At 35.8% G+C, this 23750-nt stretch overlaps 1 non-coding gene and 1 pseudogene across 1 annotated transcript; both read left to right on the forward strand.

The window, feature by feature from the left end:
- LOC122747881 overlaps window positions 1-19731 on the forward strand; it is a 42624-nt pseudogene extending 22893 nt beyond the window's left edge.
- A 2619-nt stretch (window positions 19732-22350) lies between these two features.
- LOC122752435 lies at window positions 22351-22478 on the forward strand. Its single transcript, XR_006356174.1, has one exon. It is a non-coding gene; the product is annotated as a U6atac minor spliceosomal RNA (small nuclear RNA).
- Window positions 22479-23750: the final 1272 nt, after the last annotated feature.

The following is a 23750-nucleotide window of genomic DNA, read 5'->3' on the forward strand; positions in this document are numbered from 1 at the left end:
TGTCCAACATTTATTATTTTCCTTTTTTGTCATTTTAGCCAATCTGATAGGTGTCAGGTGGTACGTCAGAGTTGTTTTTATTTGTATCTCTCTAATCATTAGAGATTTAGAGCATTTTTTCATATGGGAATAGATAGCTTTGGTTTTTTCATCAGAAAACTGCCTGTTTATACCCTTTAACCATTTCTCAATTGGTGAATGACTTGGGTTCTTATAAATTTGATTTAGTTCCCTATATATTTTAGAGATGAGGCCTTTATCAGAAGTACTGGCCTCAAAAATTGTTTCCCAGCTTTCTGCCTCCCTTCTAATTTTGGATGCATTGCTTCTGTTTGTACAAAAATTTTTTAATTTAATGTAATCAAAATCATCCACTTTGCATTTTATAATATACTCTACCTCTTGTTTGGTCATAAACTATGTTCCTTTCCAAAGATCTGATAGGTAGACTATTCCTTTCTCTCCTAATTTACCTATGGTATCACCTCTTATGTCTAAATCGTGTATCCATTTTGACCTTATTTTAGTATAAGGTGTAAGATGTTGCTCTATGCCTAATTTCTGTTATACTATCTTCCAGTTTTCCCAACAATTTTTGTCAAATACTGAGTTCCTATCCCAGAAGCTGGAGTCTTTGAGTTTATCAAACACTACATTACTAGTGTCATTTACTACTGCATTTCCTGAGCCTAGCCTATTCCATTGATCTACCACTCTATTTTTTAGCCAGTACCAGATAGTTCTGATGACTGCCGCTTTATAGTAGAGCTCCAGGTTTGGTACCACTAACCCACCTTCCTGTGAATTGTTTTTTCATTATTTCCCTGGATATTCTTGATTTTTTGTTTTTCCAGATGAATTTTGTTATTATTCTTTCTAGCTCTATAAAATAATTTTTAGGTAGTCTGATTGGTATGGCACTGAATAAGTAAATTAATTTAGGCAGTATTGTCATTTTTACTATATTAGCTCTACCTATCCATGAGCAATTGATATCTTTCCATTTATTTAGATCTGATTTGATTTGTGTGAAGAGTGTTTGGTAGTTGTGTTCATAGAGTTCCTGGGTTTGTCTTGGCAAGTAGACTCCCAAGTATTTTATATTACCTACTGTTACTTTAAATGGAATTTTTCTTTCTATCTCTTGCTGCTGGACTTTGTTGGTCATGTATAGAAATGCTGATGATTTATGTGGATTTATTTTATATCCTGCTACTTTGCTAAAGTTGTTCATTGTTTCAAGTCATTTTTGACTTGATTCTCGAGGATTCCTTAAGTATACCATCATATCATCTGCAAAGAGTGATAGTTTTGTTTCCTCCTTGCCTATTCTAATTCCTTTAATTCCTTTCTCTTCTCTGATTGCTAAAGCTAACATTTCTAGGACAATATTAAATAATAGGGGTGATAATGGACATCCCTGTTTCACTCCTGATCTTATTGGGAAGGCCTCTAATTTATCTCCATTGCATATAATACTTGCTGATGGTTTTAGGTAGATACTGTTTATTATTTTAAGGAAAGTTCCCCCTATTCCTAAACTTTCCAGTGTTTTTATTAGGAATGGGTGTTGTATTTTGTCAAAAGCTTTCTCTGCATCTATTGAGATAATCATATGATTTTGGTTGGTTTTCTTATTGATGTGGTTGATTATGTTAATAGTTTTCCTAATGTTGAACCAGCCCTGCATTCCTGGTATAAATCCCACCTGATCATAGTGTATTATCCTGGTGATCACTTGCTGTAATCTCCTTGCTAATATCTTATTTAAGATTTTAGCATCAATATTCATTAGGGAAATTGGTCTATAATTTTCTTTCTCTGTTTTTGCTTTGCCTGGTTTTGGTATCACCACCATATTTGTGTCATAAAATGAATTTGGTAGAACTCCTTCTTCACCTATTTTTCCAAATAATTTGTATAATATTGGAATTAATTGTTCTTTAAATGTTTGGTAAAATTCACCTGTAAACCCATCTGGCCCTGGGGATTTTTTCTTAGGGAGTTCATTAATGGCTTGTTCAATTTCTTTTTCTAATATGGGTTTATTTAAGGATTTTATTTCTTCTTCAGTTAACCTGAGCAGTTTGTATTTTTGTAAATATTCATCCATTTCATTTAGATTGTCAAATTTATTGGCATACAGTTGGGGAAAATAATTCCTAATTATTGATTTAATTTCCTCTTCATTGCTGGTAACATCCCCTTTTTCATTTTTGATACTGGTAATTTGGTTTTTTTCTTTCTTTTTTATTTTTTATTTATTTTTTTATGAGATATTTTATTTTTTCCGTTACATGTAAAGATAGTTCTCAACTTTTGTTTATACATGCTTTACAATTTCAGATTTTTCTCCCTCCCTCCCCTCCCTACCCCCTCCCCTAGACAGCAGGTAATCTGATATAGGTTATATCTATATATCTCTATACATATACATATATATATATACACACATATATATATACACATAATAACATTAATCCTATTTCTGCATTAATCCTGTTACAAGAGAATCAGAGCAGTGATGCAAAACCTCAAAATAGAAAAAAAAAAAAACAACAGCACCCCAAACAAAAGAAATAATATGGTTCAATCAGCATCTATACTCCACAGTTCTTTCTTTCTTTTTTTTTTCTTGGATTTGGAGATCCTCTTCTATCATGAGTTCCCTGGAACTCTTCTGTACCATTGCATTGGTGAGAAGAATATAGTCCATCACAGTAGGTCAACACTCAATGTTGATGATACTGTGTACAATGTTCTTCTGGTTCTGCTCATCTCACTCATCATCAGCTCACGTAAGACCCTCCAGGTTTCTCTGAACTCTTCCTGCTCATCATTTCTTACAGCACAATAGTATTCCATTGTATTCATATACCACAACTTGTCCAGCCATTCCCCAATTGATGGGCACCCCCTCAACTTCCAATTCCTTGCTACCACGTAAAGAGCAGCTATAAATATTTTTGTACATGTGGGTCCCTTTCCCCCTTCCATGATTTCTTTGGGCAAAAGACCTAAAAGTGGGATTGCTGGGTCAAAGGGTATGCACAGCTTTATCACCCTTTGGGCATAATTCCAAATTGCTCTCCAGAATGGTTGGATCAGCTCACAGCTCCACCAACAATGCATTAGTGTTCCAATTTTCCCACAGCCTCTCCAACATTTATTATCTTCCTTTTTTGTCATTTTAGCCAATCTGATAGGTGTCAGGTTGTTTTAATTTGCATCTCTCTAATCATTAGAGATTTAGAGCATTTTTTCATATGGGAATAGATAGGTTTGGTTTCTTCATCAGAAAACTGCCTGTTCATATCCTTTGACCATTTCTCAATTGGGGAATGACTTGGATTCTTATAAATTTGATTTAATTCCCTATATATTTTAGAGATGAGGCCTTTATCAGAAGCACTGGCCTCAAAAATTGTTTCCCAGCTTTCTGCCTCCCTTCCAATTTTAGATGCATTGCTTCTGTTTGTACAAAAATTTTTTAATTTAATATAATCAAAATCATCCATTTTGCATTTTATAATATACTCTATCTCATGTTTGGTCAAAAACTGTTCTCCTTTCCAAAGATCTGATAGGTACACTATTCCTTTCTCTCCTAATTTACCTATGGTATCACCTCTTATGTCTAAATCATGTATCCATTTTGACCTTATTTTAGTATAAGGTGTAAGATGTTGGTCTAAGCCTAATTTCTGCCATACTATCTTCCAGTTTTCCCAGCAGTTTTTGTCAAATACTGAGTTCCTATCCCAGAAGCTGGAGTCTTTGGGTTTATCAAACACTACATTACTAGTGTCATTTACTACTGCATTTCCTGAGCCTAGCCTATTCCATTGATCTACCACTCTATTTTTTAGCCAGTACCAGATAGTTTTGATGACTGCCGCTTTATAGTAAAGCTCCAGGTTTGGTACCGCTAACCCACCTTCCTGTGAATTTTTTTTCATTATTTCCCTGGATATTCTTGATTTTTTGTTTTTCCAGATGAATTTTGTTATTATTTTTTCTAGCTGTATAAAATAATTTTTAGGTAGCCTGATTGGTATGGCACTGAATAAGTAAATTAATTTAGGCAGTATTGTCATTTTTACTATATTAGCTCTGCCTATCCATGAGCAATTGATATCTTTCCAATTATTTAGATCTGATTTGATTTGTGTGAAGAGTGTTTGGTAGTTGTGTTCATAGAGTTCCTGGGTTTGTCTTGGCAAGTAGACTCCCAAGTATTTTATATTACCTACTGTTACTTTAAATGGAATTTCTCTTTCTATCTCTTGCTGCTGGACTTTGTTGGTCATGTATAGAAATGCTGATGATTTATGTGGATTTATTTTATATCCTGCTACTTTGCTAAAGTTGTTCATTGTTTCAAGTCATTTTTGACTTGATTCTCGAGGATTCCTTAAGTATACCATCATATCATCTGCAAAGAGTGATAGTTTTGTTTCCTCCTTGCCTATTCTAATTCCTTTAATTCCTTTCTCTTCTCTGATTGCTAAAGCTAACATTTCTAGAACAATATTAAATAATAGGGGTGATAATGGACATCCCTGTTTCACCCCTGATCTTATTGGGAAGGCCTCTAATTTATCTCCATTGCATATAATACTTGCTGATGGCTTTAGGTAGATACTGTTTATTATTTTAAGGAAAGTTCCCCCTATTCCTAAACTCTCTAGTGTTTTTATTAGGAATGGGTGCTGTACTTTGTCAAAAGCTTTCTCTGCATCTATTGAGATAATCATATGATTTTGGTTGGTTTTCTTATTGATGTGGTTGATTATGTTAATAGTTTTCCTAATGTTGAACCAGCCCTGCATTCCTGGTATAAATCCCACCTGGTCATAGTGTATTATCCTGGTGATCACTTGCTGTAATCTCCTTGCTAATATCTTATTTAAGATTTTAGCATCAATATTCATTAGGGAAATTGGTCTATAATTTTCTTTCTCTGTTTTTGCTTTGCCTGGTTTTGGTATCACCACCATATTTGTGTCATAAAACGAATTTGGTAGAACTCCTTCTTCACCTATTTTTCCAAATAATTTGTATAATATTGGAATTAATTGTTCTTTAAATGTTTGGTAAAATTCACCTGTAAACCCATCTGGCCCTGGGGATTTTTTCTTAGGGAGTTCATTAATAGCTTGTTCAATTTCTTTTTCTAATATGGGTTTATTTAAGGATTTTATTTCCTCTTCAGTTAACGTGGGCAGTTTGTATTTTTGTAAATATTCATCCATTTTATTTAGATTGTCAAATTTATTGGCATACAGTTGGGCAAAATATTTCCTAATTATTGCTTTAATTTCCACTTCATTGGTGGTAACATCACCCTTTTCATTTTTGATACTGGTAATTTGGTTTTCTTCTTTCTTTTTTTAAATCAAATTAACCAATATTTTATCTATTTTATTGGTTTTTTCATAAAACCAGCTCTTAGTTTTATTGATTAATTCTATAGTTTTTTTGCTTTCAATCTTATTAATTTCTCCTTTGATTTTCAGGATCTCTAGTATCTAATTGGGGATTTCTAATTTGTTCTTTTTCTAGCTTTTTAAGTTGCATGCCCAATTCATTAATCTCCTCTTTCTCTTTTTTATTCATGTAAGCATTTAGAGCTATAAATTTTCCCCTAAGCACTGCTTTGGCTGCATCCCATAGATTTTGGTATGTTGTCTCATTATTGTCATTTTCTTGGATATAGTTATTGATTGTTTCTAAGATATCTTGTTTTGCCCATTCATTCTTTAGAATGAAATTATTTAGTTTCCAATTGATTTGCATTCTACTTTTCCCTGGCTCTTTCTTACATGTAATTTTTATTGCATCATGATCTGAAAAGGATGCATTTACTATTTCTGCCTTTCTACATTTTAACTATGATGTTTTTGTGCCCTAATACATGGTCAACTTTTGAAAATGTGCCATGTACTGCTGAGAAAAAGGTATATTCCTTTATATTCCCATTCAATTTTCTCCAGACATCTATCATGTCTAACTTTTCTAGTAATCTATTCACCTCTTTCACTTCTTTCTTATTTATTTTTTGGCTAGATTTATCTAATTCTGAGAGGGGGAGATTCAGATCCCCCACTAGTATAGTATTACTGTCAATTCCTCTTGTAACTCATTTCACTTCTCCTCTAAGAATTTGGATGCTATACCACTTGGTACATACATACTCAATATTGATATTACTTCATTATCTATAGTGCCTTTAAGCAAAATGTAATTTCCTTCCTTATCTCTTTTAATGAGAGCTATTTTTGCCTGCACTTTGTCTAAGATAAGGATTGCTACCCCTGCTTTTTTTACTTTAGCTGAAGCATAATATATTCTACTCCAGCCTTTTACCTTTACTCTGTGTGTATCTCTCTGCTTCAAATGTGTTTCTTGTAAACATCATATTGTAGGATTCTGGTTTTTAATCCACTCCACAATTTGCTTCCATTTTATAGCAGAGTTCATCCCATACAGATTCATTTATTATTACTGACTGTCTATTCCCCTCCATTCTATTTACCCGCTTTGTACTTTCCCCCCCTTCTTTCACCCTATTCCTCCTCACCGACGTTTTACTTCTTACCCCTGCCTCCCCCAATCTGCCCTCCCTTTTTATCACCCCCCTCTCTTTTCTTTACCCTTTTCTCCCTTGCTTTTGTCCTCCCTTCTATCAGTCCCCCTGCTTTCCCTTCCCCTTTTGCTTCCCTAAAGAATGAGTTAAGTTTCTTTATCCCAATGAACGTATATGTTATTCCCTCTTTGAATCAAATCTAATGAGAATAGGGTTGAAACAATGTTCACCCCTCCTTTCTTTCCCTCTATTGTAATAGGTTTTTTTTTCACCTCTTCATATGATATAATTCATCCCCTTCCACCTCCCCTTTCCTCTCCTCCCCAGAGACTCCCTTTTTAACCCCTTAAAATTTTTTTTTGTATCATCACATCAAAGACAATTTATATTTATACCCTCTGTGTACACTCCTTATCTCTGCCCAAATACATTTACAGTTCTTAAGAGTTATGAGTATTATCTTCCCATGTAGGAATATAAACAGTTTAACCTAATAGGGTAACCTTTTTTTTTTTCCTCCCCCTCTGTTTACCTTTTTAAACTTCTCTTGAGTCTTGTATGTTGAGATCAAATTTTCTATTCAGTTCTGGTCTTTTCACCAGGAAAGATTGAAAGTCCCCAATGTCATTAAATGTCCATCTTTTCCCCTGAAAGAAAATGTGCATTTTTGCTGGGTAATAGATTCTTGGCTGCAATCCAAGCTCCTCTGCCTTCCAGAATATCATATTCCAAGCCTTGCGGTCCTTTAATGTTGAAGCTGCCAGGTCCTGAGCAATCCTGACTGTGGCTCCATGATATTTAAATTGCTTCTTTCTGACTGCTTGGAGTATTTTCTCCTTCACCTGATAATTCTGGAATTTGGCTACAATATTCCTTGTAGTTTTACTTTTGGGGTCTCTTTCAGGAGGTGATTGGTGGATTCTTTCAATGATGATTTTATCCTCTGATTCTATGATATCAGGGCAGTTCTCCTTAATATTTTCCTGGAATATGGTGTCTAGACTCTTTTTCTGATCATGGCTTTCAGACAGTCCAATGATTCTCAAATTGTCTCTCCTGGACCTGTTTTCCAGATCAGTTGTCTTTCCAATGAGGTATTTCACATTTTCTTCTATTTTTTCATTCTTTTGATTCTGCTTGACTGATTCCTGGTGTCTCATGGATTCCTTATCTTCCAGCTGTCCAATTTTAATTTTTAAAGCATTGTTTTCTTCAGTAAGATTATGCACCTTTTTTTTCCATTTGGCCAAGTGAATTTTTTAAGGCAGTCTTTTCTTCAATGAGATTATGCACCTTTTTTTTCCATTTGGCCAACTGAATTTTTTAAGGCATTTTTTTCTTGAGTGAAATTATGCACTTTTTTTTCCATTTGGCCAATCTTTGTGCTTCCTTTTCCAAGCTGCTGATTCTTTTTTCATAGTTTTCTTGTTTTGCTTTCATTTCTCCCCCCATTTTTTCTTCTACCTCTCTCAATTGGTTTTTAAAATCCTTTTTGAGCTCTTCCAGGAAGGCTTTTTGTTCCTGAGACCAATTCACCTTCCCTCATGAGGCTTCAGATGTAGGCAATTTGAGGGTATTGTCCTCATCTGAGTTTGTGTTGGCTTCTTCCCTATTGATACAGAAGCTCTCAATGGAGAGGGCTCTTTTTTGCTTCTTGCTCATTATCACAGCTTATTTATTTATTTTTTAAGTTGAGGTCTGCTCTCGGGGCACCAGAGTCCCTGTTTTGGGCTTCTTGTGCAGGGGTATAGGTGCTGTGTGACTGGGTTTTTACTCTGAGGCCTTTATGGTGTGTGGAGATCTCCCGCCCTGCACTTCCTGTCTGGGTGTGCTCAGCCAGCCAGGTGCCCGCTCCTGGTGTCCGTTCCCGCCTGACCCGTTCGTCGCCCTCCCGGGCGGTGCAGGTAGGTTTTTCCACTGTCCTTCTTGGCCACCAGATTTTTGAACCAGGTTCCAGGGGCCTCAGTTGTTCGGCTGTGGACAGCAGCTCCTGCTGACTTGCCCTGACCCCCTCGGCACTGGGTTGCTGCCCTGCGCTGGGCCTCCCTTTTGCCCGAGTCAGACTGACCTTTTCCTGAAGTCTTCTCAATTATCTCTTGTTGGAGGACTGTGTCTCTCTGTCCCTTTGCAGGTTCTGTAATTTCAGAATCCGTCCAGAGGTTTGATTTATGTTCTTTTTGAGGGAACAAAAGGAGAGCTCAGGCAGTTTGCTGCTTCCTCTCTGCCATCTTGGCTCCGCCCCTTACTTTTATTCTTATATCTGTAACTATTAATATGAACTTAAGATTTCCCAAGGTTTTTTTAATTAAAACAATAAAAAAAAGATCACCCATTTGAGAGATGATAAAAAGGTGTCTCAGAGAGGCAAATTAACTTGCCCAACTTTTTGACAAGTAGGAAATGGTACAACTGTAATTAAAATTGAGATCATCTGATTTTAAGCATATTGGCTTTTCCATTAGCCACTCTTGGCTCTTCACAATAAATTTGGCCTTTCTTTCCCTTCTCCATCTCTCACCAGTCTAAATTACCAATAATATCTGTGACCCAAAAGCTCCAGAGCTCAGAAACTTGAAAATCCATCTTTGATTTTTCTTTTTCTGAAAAAATAAAAACACATAGAAAATCCCACCACAGAAAATTAAGTATTGCCACTTTCAGCAAGTAGTTGTTCTGCCATACCAAATTCTTACAAGGGACAAGAAATGGAAGCAAGCAAAGCTCCCCATCCCCCAAGTATCTTCTCAAACATCATTAGAGATCACTAAGGTAAAAATATTTGCCTTTAGGGCACTGAAGATTAACAAGGGGAAAATCACATCTTAATTAAATAAATGTAAATGAGATTTTAAAGCAGAAAATAACAAACTTTTCCAATGAGCAGAACCATCAATTTTTGACTCCTGGTGTTATACTTATGATTAAAATACTTTTTTTTAACTTCTTAGGTTTTCTGTGTTACGTTTGCCTACTCCCAACCTAATTCTCTGACCTCTGGTTTCTGGCTAAGTATGACTTTTGTGCTTAGATACGCATTTTACACTTAAAGATACAAGTTATATGTTATGCACAGACATATAAAATGTATAGCCATAAAATCTACATCTAATGTATATAATTCATATGCACCAATGCAGATAAATACATATGAGTACATATACATATATATGAAATTTATTATGTGTGTATGCATATACTATATACATTTACATACACACATGCACACATAGAAACACACAGACCTCAGTTTCCTTACTCCTTTGGTGATTACTTTGGTTCTCTCTTTTCTTTCTCGTGTGAATTCTTTTTTAATTTTCAGAAATTTTCCTTTTTCTCAGTTCCATGAATAGTTTTCCTCATGCACCCAACAAATAAACTGCTATTCTTTACAATTCTGTCCACTCTGGCTGCTCATGCTCATTGCTATATGGGTAGAAGAGTAATGCTGTTTCTTATATATCACCAAGATATAGGTATTAGAACCAAAATGATCCCCAGTAAATTATATGATAAAGCCCCCAGGTGCAACATCATGCCCTCGTAAAGGTTTGCTGTTATTACCTCCATTTTAGAATTGAGAAAGCTAAGACCCCTAAAAGGGTAAAAGAAAAAAATTAGTAGAATCTCATGGACTAAAATTCTATGGTGTGACAGGGTGGTGGTGGAGTTAGACCATTGGTTTGGCAAGGGAGCTCTAAGAAGGAAAATCTAAGATGAATAAATAACTTTGATCAGAACAAACAGACATCTGTGTGTATACATGCATATACACAGATATATATATATATATACACATATATACATATATACATATATGCACACATATGGAATGTGGCAGAAGCACTGCATATCAGACCTAATAATTGATTTGCTATCTGTGTGACCCTGAGAAAGTCACTTAATCTCTGTTTGCCTTAGTTTCCTCAACTGTAAATTGTAGATAATAGCAGCACACTCTCAGGGTTGTTGTGAGGATCCAATGAGCTTAATATTTATGAGAAATGATTAGCACAGTGCCTGACACATAGTAGGTTCTAGTTAAATGTTATGCTTTTCAATTATTATTCATGGTCCATTTTTAGCCTTTAAATTGTCTTGCTTTGGGGTGGTCTCTTAGCATGTTTCTAACTGACCAAGGCCTTTGAACCTCAAAGTTCAGGAATACTATCAGGTAATTACAAGATGTAGAGATAAATTTTCATAATAATAGTAGTAGTTTTGTTATAGCTAATCTCCCATAATTATAGGGTATAGTAGCAGGTAGGTGTTATCCATACAATTTTCAAAAATTGTACTTAGGATAGAGCACCGGCCCTGGAGTCAGGAGTACCTGAGTTAAAATCCGGCCTCAGACACTTGACACTTACTAGCTGTGTGACCCTGGGCAAGTCACTTAACCCCAATTGCCTCACTAAAATAAAAAAATTGTATTTATTTTATTTTGCTCATGTATTTACTTACTTATTTGCTATTTATTTATTTGTTTGTTTGTTTGTTTACTTAGTTATTCATTTATTTGTTTATTTTTTCCTAGCCATGATGGTGGCTAGGTAAAAGGGGAGGGAAATTCTTAAATAAAAGTACTTCCCTTTAAGTCCAGCCAGGCTCTCTAGACTTTTCATGACTCAGGACCATTCTAACAGTTTTGAGATTTAATCAACCATTTCATGACAGGCAGGCTACACAGATGGCAATAAATATGTTTATTACTTATTTGCTGCAGGCATCATAGGCTATTGTTAGAGTCCTAGAACTCCAAGAAACCATGACCCTGCAGGAGCCAGAAATAGTAAAAAGGTTCAGCTGATGGCCATTTACTTCTATCAGAAACCCTGATAATGAGGGAGTTAGTTAGCAGAGGACCTAGCTTCTGATGATAAACTCAAATGGAAACCAAGTGCCCTGTCCACATGAAAATGACATCTTCTTAGTATGTCTCATAACCTGCCATCACAGAATGAAATTTCAGTGTTGGCATCTAGTACCAGCTCAGTCTGGTATCCAGGCACTCACTTATCCTTAACCTTATATGCCACACCTGGCATCTCAAAATTAGAATAGATTACAAACCTCAGGAAGCTAGAGGTATTATGGGGCCTACATGAAAGGTGAGCCACAAAAATATCAGATTTTGAGAACATATATCACACATCTTAAGCCTCCCAGCATCTCAATGATCTTTAATGAGTAGGAGATTCAGAGTTTGAGGACCAAAGTTTCACTCCATATCCTTGATAAGTTCTGGGTGTGCCTCAGCACCAGACATACTAGAATGAATCTAGGGGGATAGTGCTGGCATGAGATAAATTTGGCCTGGGTAGCAAAACAACAGTTAATCACCCGCCTTGTACTGATGAGGACTCTACCTTACTCTCCAACTTCCCTCTATCTAGTATAACTAGCCATCTAAGCTAACACCACTGCCCTCATACTAACATCATGGTCCATAACCCAACTGGGTGGAAGATCTAACCAACTGGTTTTCCCCTGTGTTATCATTATCTAACTCAAAGCTCAGGCTCCCTTTATTCTTATGATTCAGATTTATCACATGCTATGGTAAAAAATGTGTTTCTCTTTATACCTTTCCATGGTACCTTCAGGGTACCCCTCCACAGTCTGTACCCTCCTCTGTCCACTTTCTGTCATCAGTTACGTCCTCTTAGTTTTTTGCTTTATTGGGAAAACAAAAACAAGAGATTCATTATCATCCTAGATCTCTTCAGCACACATTCATCCCACCTTCTGATGATAATGGAAAACTAGATCCTTCTGGAAAATTCTGAATCCCTAGTCAACTTCATTTCTAGGTAATCTTATGCTCCTGTGCTATAACATGCTGGGTAAGGAGGCAAAGGCTTATATACTCCTTGCTTCTGACTGCTACTTCCAGAACATGTAGTTGCCACCATTAATTCACCAATCTCTTATCTTTTGATTTTGAATTTCATTTTATCCATTTATGTTGATTGTCATTGATTTCTCCCTCCTAAAAATAGTGTATATAGACTTACCTGTTTATATCCAGTTTCCCAAAAATCTTGGTGCAGTTTTAAGATACAAATCCTTAAGCTTAGCTTAAAACTGCACTAACACTTTTGGGGTTCTCTGTATGTTGAGTGCATTCAATAAAAACTAAATTCCTTGAGTGAATTTATGTTCTTACAGCCTAGAAGCATGGAAAGCACATACCAGGACCTTAACATGGTTGTGGATTTTGAATATTGAGTGGAACTGTCTGGATGACTACTTATCAAATAGATCAAAGAGAGGATTCTTCTGTCAGTAAAGATTAAAGTAAATGTCTGCTGAAGTCCTTTCTATCCTGAGCCTCTCTGATTCTTGATTCTATGAAATACCTTGCACCAGGGAGAACAGTTATGAAAATAAATTATCTGATTTTCAAAGGTGAATTGTTCCATACAGCAGACTAAATCAGAGGAGTCTGTGTGTACATTTTTCTTCATGCCATATTGAAAAATGTGAGATATGGGATGTATGTGATTAATCATATATGTGTGTGTATATAATATGTATATATACATATTTTATATACAAATGTATATTCATATATAATACATATTATATATGTATGTATATACATATATAATGTGTGTGATGTGCATATATTCTTGTGATCTTAGATAATTAATTTAACATAAGTTCTCATGTGTTGCGAAAAAATTTTAAGTCCGACGGAAGAATGAAAATAACAAAGTTTCCAGGCTGAAGCAAATAGGTTTATTGAGAGAGGGCCAGTCCCTCAACTAAACCGGTCATCCAGGCTTTGGGCCTGAAAGACCCAGAAGTACAAACTACATGGGTTTATATACCCTTGGGGACATTCTCTAAAATTAGAACATAGTCTTGAGTAATAACAGGGGATCAGTGTTATGATATCAATAGGGTGGATCATTGGTAGGCCAGTGGAAAGCGGCGTGAACAGTATTGCTGACCACCTACAGACCCTGTGACATTTCCTAAGGTGGATATCACAAGATCAACTACACTATGTCATAGGAAAATTGAGAAAAGGGGAAAAGGACTTGACCTTCTAACCTTATGCAATCTATATGAATCACAATTTTTTTTGTTAATATATTGATTATTATTTTAATTAAATCACTTAAAACTATAGTAAATCTCTTAAAACTAAGGGATGGGGAAAATCTCACTCACACATGTAAAATTTTTTCCAATAGACTAAACTGATTTTCAAATGGTAACTGGCTTTAGATAATACATACTATAATAATGACATCAGACAGAAGGTGTGACAATGACTTCCTAATACTGTGTCCCTAAAGACTTAATGCATTTTGTTAGCTTTAATAACATTAAATTGACACACACACACACAGCCTTTATAATTGCTGGGCTTTCATATAGCAAGACTGTATAATGATGAGACTGATTTTTATGAAGCCCTTTTAGGAAAGCTAGCCACAAAGAATCATATCTTCTCTTTAACTAGTATGATACAATACTAAGAGCCCTGGAACTTAATGACTAAGGTTTATGTCTTGAATGGAAAAGTAGTTTGTTAAATGCTTATGTATCAATGCAGCTAGGTGGCACAGTGGATAGAGAACTGGCCCTGGATTCAGGAGGACCTGAGTTCAAATCTGGCCTCAGACACTTAACACTTACTAGCTGTGTGACCCTGGGCAAGTCACTTAATCCCAATTGCCTCACCAACCCCCCCCCTCCCCAAAATGCTTATGGATCAGGATCAGTATCAGGTACTTTGAGAAGTGAGGAGGATATAAATGCAATCAAGTAAGGCAGCCCTGCCCTCAAGGTGCCTACCTTATAATTCCTGAATGCAAAATACAGGGAAATTGTTGCTAGATGGGAAAAAGTTTTGGTAATGTTAATATGTTCTTTTTTTCTTCTCAGAACTAAAATATAAAAGAGAAGAAGGGTGGAGAAGAAATGAGTGCAGGGGGAAGGTATTCATGGGTGACCTAACAGGAAGACAGCTAGAGAATGGTGTAGTGCAGAGATGCCAAATAACCCCTGGGCAGTATTGCACCCTGTAATCTTCCCTAGTACAGCCAAGAACAGATTAAAATGTAATTAATAAATATCTAACAAAATAAATACAAATACAATAGAACTTCCATTTCTGTTTGTCTGAGACAGCTCGTGTAGCATAACTGGGACCATGTCAAGTATTGTGAATCCTCATTAATCAGAATTCCAAGGGTCTATGAAGGGAGCTTGGATTACTGAAATGAAAAGTGGAGGCTGGAGTGCAAGAGCACTATATCCTTAAGCCAGAGAAAGGAGCAGAGAGATATAGAACACTGAGCTTTCAGTTACTAATACTTTGTGTGCTATACCACTTAACTTAGGTGAGTCTCAGTTTCCTAATCTATATAATGGAAAGTATAAAACTAACACATGCTCACAGGATTGTTTGGAGGTCAGCACATTTCAATTGTAAAATGGCCATTTGTCAGGTGTGTTATAAAGGGACCAATTTTTTTTTTCTAGGTAGAAGTTGGAGTACATGACTACCCAGATTTTGTTCAACTCTAAGAGTCTATAAAATCTTTGATGAAGGTGTGTCTGGATTGAAAACAAAATGAAATACCATTTCATAACCATGCATCTAGAGAAAAGGATACCTCTTATCAGCTTCTATTGAATATTTTCCCCTTCAAATGGAATTTAAGGCAAATCTACATTAAATGGAATTCTCTCTTATAGTAATTCTCCTGTGTATACTCAAATACCCATAACTTGCAGCGACCTTTAAAAAAGTTAATGGGGAAAAGAAGAAAGGCTATTTAATCATCCCAAATCTTATCTTCTGAAAAGAGCCAGAGTTGGATTCAGGGGCTGTTTATCCTTTTCAAAGTCTTCTATAAGGTCCTGCTGACATATTTTATTATTTTTCCTCTTCAGTGTTTATGGAAGGCAATTCAAAGAAATAGTAAGATGCTTTGGGATGCCCTATAAATCAGAGTGCTCTGAGTGTAAAGATAGAGGTACACTGTGGGGGACCAACAATCACAGTTTTGTCTTCTTCCCAAGAGTAGAACTAATCAATTGGAAAACAGCTTATGTGGTCTGTAGCTTTAATCCATAGGGAAGAGGCACTCGTGTTTTTTAACTCTCTTATGATCTGTTCTGTACCTTACTTAGCAAATGCAATACCTGGGAAGAACTATTTTAAAAAGCAAAAAAAGATGAAGAAAAACAATGAAAGAGATTGAAAGAGAGAGAGAACACAAGATCAATAATATAATCTCTCCTGTTTTAATAATAGGTCTGAAAACTTAGTATGTGGACTTCAATGCAGAGAACCTTATGACTGAATTATACCCTAACAGCAGAGCCTGAAATTTGAAATTGTAGGGACATATCCTGACAAGCAGAACATCCCAGGAGTACTTACCATCTTACAAGACCCTAAGGAAAGGACAGGAAGCAGTGTAGACAAAATTAATCTCTAGTGGTTTTCAAGTTTTCTAGTCACTTCAATTTTTCCCTGGACTGGAATATGGAACCTTATGACTCTCTAGCAAGTCCTCTTATTATTTATTCTTAAAGAACACAAGGGGGAAGGGAGGCTGTTGTTTTTTTTATGTCCAAGTTGTGCAAATTTCCCTTATGTTATCATTGCACAGAGCATTCAAAAGTAGTTCTGGACATTAGAGAATTGATGATGTTATATAGGGGGCTGCCAGAAGATGGTAAGAATGATCAAAAGCTTATGTGGCCATTTTTAATACTCCTGACAATAATTCTTAAGGTGCAGGTTATTGCAAAAGTAGCTAAGCAAGTGCCTGAAAAATTTGAGGGGGACAAACTAACTTTGGCCAATACTATATATGAGCTTCTCCATTGACTTTCTATAATTTTTTGGCTCTCTGTGCAAGGATCTTATCAAATATCTCAAATGTTCCTTCAGTTTGAGTCAATCAAATGATCTCTGGTATTTGTGATACTTACTATCTGGATCAATGGTTGCCAATGGGTGATTCAGGATTGCCTTGGGCTCGGCAAGACTCAGCTAATGTTCAATGCCTAAATTATTTTCATACTAAAACCAAGATTATTTTTAAATTTCAGATACAGTAAACAATAGCAGATATAATTCATATAAACCAGCTCTCCTTGGGAGCATAAAAGCATTCTCAATAATTTTTAAGTGTATAAAAGGGTCCAAAGACCAAAACGTTTGAAAACCACTGATCTGGAATGTAATTGGGAAAGATAACCCATAGAACTTATTATATGTTTGTCTATTCACACATATATATGTTCACATGTGTGTATATATATATATATATATATATATATATATATACACACACACATATATATATATGCACACACACATATATGTCATGGATAAATACTGAAAATGAATAATGAACTTTGCCTCCAATGAATAGAAACAGAATAGAGGGGTTGGCTGATATTCAAACACTGAGTAATGTATTTAATACACTAACCAAGCTATAAAACAATAAAAATATATATATTATTCTCGAAATGTTGTTGAGACACATTAGGGGATAGAATCCCAAAACTAAAGTATTATAGATAGATTAGAGAAATAGATAGATAGATAGGTAGGTAGGTGAGAGGGAAGATAGAGATATAGATGCTAGAGACAGAGATACATGCATATATTTGTGTGATTTATAATATATGCATGATTGTATGTATATTTACATGCAAACATGCCTAAGCTAAAATAAATTCCAGAATAGTATCCAATATTCATTATTAGGCTCAGAATAAATACATCTCCAAGGATAGGTGCCATGACCTTTTGTTAGACCTCTAAAAAAATTCAAAAGATTTTTTTGGATTACATTTATATTCATTCTTTCAATAGCTATAAGGAATCAAACTGTGAGCACAGCTTCACAATTGGGGGTTTAGCAACAACATAAATAATAGAAATTTAATATTAAAAAATTGCCCAGTTTCAGCAAAGAATTTCAACTTTCCCATTAAAAAAATAAGTACCTATTTTCTTTTCATATTCACTGACTGCTTTATCTCTTTCTTACCTTGTTCATCCTCTATGGTGAAATGAAAGAATAAGAAAAAGAGGGTGGAGAAGGCAAAAAGGTTTAGAAAATCCACAACTAAAATAATTAGTTCTTGAACAATGGGGGCTTTATTCTAAGTACAAAGATGCTTTGCCAGGCTTGCAAAGTGGCTTTAAGTATGTATAAAATTCTCAATTATTCACAACCTCATTATCCACTTTGTGGATTATCTGCTGCAAATACCAAATCCCCACCCAGATTCCCTCAGGAACACAATACACTTCTGGTCAACCTCTCTTTCAGTTGCTGAGAGCTGAGGGAATGAAATCTAATTTCAATACTACCCCAAGCAAAACCTAATTAGGAGGCTTAGCAAATGTTTCAGAGAAGGAATGGGGTGGAGAAGGGGACAAAAAAAAATGTACAGTCCCAAAGCAAATAGAAACCATTAGGATATAATTCACTACTTTCACTTCTGAATGCCAGTACTTTCTGCATGAGCACAGTCACAAGGGGTTTGCCTCCTTTAGACAAGTTACAGATGCCCAGAGTTTCTTTTCCAAAATCACAGTTTGTTTGTTTTTTCAAGAGGGAGAAATCTGAATACAAAATCCAATAGCAATAAGGGTAGGAACATAACCCCACTCTACACTTGTGAAATAGTCCCTTCTGTGGGGCAGCTAGGTGGCGCAGTGGGGTACCTGCCCTGGAGTCAGGAGGACCTGAGTTCAAATATGGCCTCAGACAATTAACACTGACTGTGTGACCCTGGGCAAGTCACTTAACCCCAATTGCCTTACAAAAAAAAGAAAAGAAATAGTCCCTTGTGAGAAATGGTAATGCCTCTCCCTGATATTGATTGTTGACAGTATGCTATGTATTCTAGTCAAGCCCTTACATTTCATTTTTTGGTGGACTCTGGTACTAAAATCATTTTCTAAATTTCAAACATGTCAAGTACAATGTCTTGCCGATAATCATATCACGTATCAAAGTAATAATAAAAAAGTCATTATTCTAATTGAATTAGGCACTTGCTCTCTGAAAAAGTTAGGGTGGGAGAATCAGTTGCTTGCCTCAGAAATAATAAGGAAAAAATAAAAGCAGATTCTGCATTAACATTTCATTTGTGGGGGCAGCTAGGTGGTACAGTAGATAAAGCACCGGCGGGCCGTGCATTCAGAAGGACCTGAGTTAAAATATGAACCCAGACACTTTACACTCACTAACTTTGTGACCTTGGGCAAGTCATTTAACCCTCATTGCCCTGCCTCCCCCCAAAAAAAAAATCATTTGCGTTCTTTCCTTTCTCTCAAGATGGCAGACAAAAAAAAAAAAGGAAAAAAAGGTCAAAAAGGAAAAGAAGGCCAAAAAGGAAGATGTGGCCCAGAAGGTGGTGAAAAAGCCTTAAAAGTATTGCAGTGGAAACCCACCTCTGGTCAGAGGGATTGTTCTGCCTCTATTCCCGGCATACCATGTACAAGGGCAAGTAAGCTACATCCAAAACACAGATTGAAAGGAAAAAGAAAGAGAAGGTACCTGCTGCCAAGCCAAGGCCAGGTGGTGGTGATAAGAATGGAGGAACCCATATGGTGAAGATTCGCATAATGCCTAGGTATTACCCTACTGAGGATGTGCTTAGATAGCTGCTAAATCACAGCAAAAAGCCCTTCAGCCAGCATTGTGAACTAGCATTGCCCCAAGCACGGTTCTGATTATGCTCACTGGCCACAACAGGGGCAAGTCAGTGGTTTTCCTGAAGCAGCTGCCTAGTGGCTTGTTACTGGTGATTGGACCTCTGACCATCAACCATGTTCCTCTGTGAAGAACCCATCAGAAATTTGTCATTGCTACCTCTACCAGGGTTAACCTTTCAAGCGTGAAAATTCCAAATCATCTTACTGATACTTACTTCAAGAAGAGGCTCCGTAAACCTAAACACCAAGACAGAGAGATTTTTGCCACAGAAAAAGAGAAATACGAGATTACAGAGCAGTGCAAGGTTGACAGAAAAACAGTGGACTCTCAGATCCTGCTCCAAATCAAGGAGTTTCCTAAACTCTGTGGCTACCTGCATTCTGTATTCTCTCCATCAGAGTCTATCCTCACAAACTGGTGTTTTAAATGCCTGGCAAAGAACTTTTATTAAAATATTTGAAATAACTAAAAACAAACCACAAAAAAATCCACAACATTTCGTTTGCAACCTTGACCAAAATATTTTTTTCCAACTGCGTACTATAAGCCTATCATTTAATTTCTCCTCTTTTTTTAATCTATTGATCTCATATATTCTCATGATTTCTTTTTTGATCAATCTCATCTTTTATAAACTCTAATGAAGGTAAAATGTAAAAGAAGACTTTGTACAGGTGTCATAGAACTATAACCTAGAGTCAGGAGGACCCACTTTCAAACCTGGTCTCAGAAACTTACTTGCTGTGTGACCCTGAGCAAGTCACTCTTTTTGCCCTAGTTTCCTCATCTGTAAATGGGGATATAATAGCACCTACCTCCCAGAGTTGTTGTAAGGATCAAATGAGATAACTATAAAACAATTAACACAGTGCCTGACACATAGTAAGCATTATATAAATGTTAGCTATTTTTATATCTACCCCTATGTCCTTATACATATCTCTATTTCCATACCTATACCATATGTGCAAATATATACAAATGCATGCACACATGAAAATATGCAATAACACATGTAAATGTGCATGTACTAACAGTGTACATGTGCACATATACATAAAATACATAAATGTCTTTGTACCCCTGCATGTGTATATACATAGGTGCCTATTTTTATACGGACATTTATATTTATACAGATAGGTAGGTAGGTAGATAGATGATAAATAGATGATAGATAGATAAAGAAATGGATATTCAGCATGTCCCAAAGGCCATAGGTATACCTAAGGGAGATATCAATACATAAGCCATGTTTATATATCAGTAAACACATTTTTAAATTATTAACACATGATTTTTGTATATATGCACATATATAAACATATGTACATGTATATGTTAAAATTCATTTTTCTTTAATTTATTCTTCCAATGTATTAGGGCTTCTGAGTTCCTCATAAACTCGCATGCACACACACATATAAAGAATCAGAAACAGCATCAAAAAAAATAGTTGATGAATGTTTCCTTCTTAGTTAATTCACTTTTTCCTCTTGTGTTAGTAATGATATCAGCACTCTGGACGATATGCTATTGTGAATTATGCTTGGCTTCCTATTTATTGATGAATGAGATTAAATCAATCCTATATTTAGTTTCCACACCTGTCATCTCAATTATTATAAACAATGATCTTCCCCAGGACCTCACATGGTACCTTATCAAATGAGATTATAATATAAAACACTTAGCACAGTGCCTGGCACATAGCAGGTGCTATATAAATATTGTTGTTGTTCCCACTACTCCTACTACCACTGCTACTGCTACTGCTGTTGCTGCTGCTGCTGCTGCTGCTGCTGCTGCTTTCTATGTATCTAATGTATTATGGTTTATTTGAGTCATTTCTTCATATGACTTTTATTCCTCCTAGACTGTAAGGAATATGTGGACCACGATGAGGTCGCCTATATATTTTTCACCACGTCTAGACATAGCCTTTTGTTCTGTACATAGTAAATGTTAACTTGTAAATTAAGGAAACAATCAATATAGGAGAAAATAGCGTCTTTAATCCTGGCAGAGGAACTATAGCTTGTAGTATCACAATGCAAGAAGGTAAGAATACCTGAAGATGAGGGTTTTAATGGGGTAACAGAATAAAAGAGAACTTAATGTAAATGAACCTTTAACAAAAGAAATCATAGAACTGCTCCTAAGTTACTATAGACGCTCCTTAACTCTAAATAGAAACTACTTAATACAGGTGGACCCTTTTACACAAGAACATAAGATCCAGGGAGTAAGGTGGGGAACTATTGGGAAGGGATAGTTGCTTGGGGGAAGGTGGGGGAAGTCCATAAGTCAATCAAGAGTCTGGAATTGAAAAAGAATGGGTAGCCCCATACAACTCATTTGCTTGGGAAGGGGGAGTGGGTGAGGATCAGTCAGTTCTCAGTAAATTTGTAGTTATCATAGGTGGGTTTTTTTTTAAATGACTGTCTGACTTAGGTGGAAAAAAAGGAATAGACCATTCAGGGAGAAATACATGGGTATTTTCTTTTATTCTTTCATATATTTTCTATATATCCAATTGTTTTTATTTTCTGACAGCTGAGGTTAGATTATGTGAAATGATAGACTTTCACATTTATAAAAGTGGAATCATCAGTACTTTCTTAACTGAAGAACAACTCTAAGAAAGCAGTACCCAGCAACTTTTCAATAGTTTCATGTCTCCAAAAGCACAGAATTGACAACTGGCCATGAAAAGATTTCTCTCTCTGTCTCTCTCTGTCTCTGTCTCTCTCTCTCTCTCACTCACTCACACACACCCCACATGCATTCTTGCACTGAATTGGATTTAAGTGAGGGAGGGCAGGGAGGGCTGTGCAAAGTCACCAGTCTCCCTCTCTCCTCCAGAGCCACCTGGGTCCAGTGGCAAGATATAGATCAGGATGACTGGAGATGGCCCCGGATGTTTAAGACCATTGGGGTTAAGTGACTTGCCCAGGGTCACACAGCTAGTAAGTGTCTGAGGTGAGATTTGAACTCAGGTCTTCCCAAATTTAGGGGCAGTGCTATACCCATTGTACCACCTAGCTGCCCCAAAATGGAAGTGACATTAGCACTCCCCTTGATAAAGATGGAAGAGGTCCTAGTGGCCTTTACAACATATATATGGCTAAGGCATTTCCACAGTACTCTGTGGCATCTAACCAATATTTCACTGAACAAAGACACTAAAGAGAAATGATTAGTGCTAGCAGATATATCTTTATGTTGATATATCTGTCTTTTAGTGGAGTCCTTAAAAGCTTGTTTTGAAGGATAAGGGTTGATTTCCCTTTTGCCAGGTATTCTGAGTTAATAATGGTAGTTGCAGTCCTTCGCTCTTTTAAATATTTAGCTAAGAATGATTCTCTACTACCTCTCCACTACTCTTTCCACTTCTATAATCTTCATTAATATTTCCATTCTACCATAGTGATATCTTTCTTTGTGAATTTTTTCCCTTCTACTTATCCTTTAGGAATAATCAAATGCATTGCTTACTATGTGATTTATAACTATGTTTGAATTGTTGTAAAATATTATCAACTATGTTGTCCTTATAGGATGGGACAAATAAATATTTCTTGAATGGAATGAAATTGAATTTTTGAAGATTATAGAAACACTGAGATATCAAAGATATTATGTCCTATCACCATCATCACCCTCTTATTTTTTCAATATTTCATGAGTTAAAACCAAAACTATTCATAAATGCTAAAAAATAGTTAGTAACAAATGTGAAGAGTAACAAATTTAAAACTGGAAAGAAATGTTTTTTTACTTTTTTAGTACAATGGCATATATATATACATATATATATATATATACACACACACACACACACACACACACACACATATATATATACATATATTTTGCAGGGCAATGAGGGTTAAGTGACTTGCCCAGGGTCACACAGCTAGTAAGTATGAAGTGTCTGAGGCTGAATTTGATCTCAGGTCCTCCTGAATCCAGGGCCAGTGCTTTATCCAATGTGCCACCTAGATGCCCCCATATTATTTTTAATATACGGAATAAAACAAGCATTCTGATAACATAGTTAAGAAAAAAAAAAAGATTGCACATGAAACTTCATTGCACATGTATCATTTACAATTTGCTATTCCTTTTAAATATATAATAAAGTTATAGTGTGAATTTCTTTTTTTGCTTTTTTTCTTCCCTTACCCCACCATAGTTATAGCTACCATTAGACACAAGTAGGTGTGTATGTATGTATGTATGCATGCATGTATGTATGTGTATGTGTGTGTAAATTACTCTTTATATACTTTTATTTATCATTTCTTTCTCTGGATGCAAATACTGTCTTCATTATGTCCTTTAAATTTAATTTTTATATTTATAATAGTGAAAATTACTTATTTACTCAAAGTTTTTCTTACAACAATATTGCTGCTACTGTATGTGATATTCTCTTGGTT

The sequence above is a fragment of the Dromiciops gliroides genome, chromosome 3, assembly GCF_019393635.1.
Source record: "Dromiciops gliroides isolate mDroGli1 chromosome 3, mDroGli1.pri, whole genome shotgun sequence".
Lineage (NCBI taxonomy): Eukaryota > Metazoa > Chordata > Mammalia > Microbiotheria > Microbiotheriidae > Dromiciops > Dromiciops gliroides.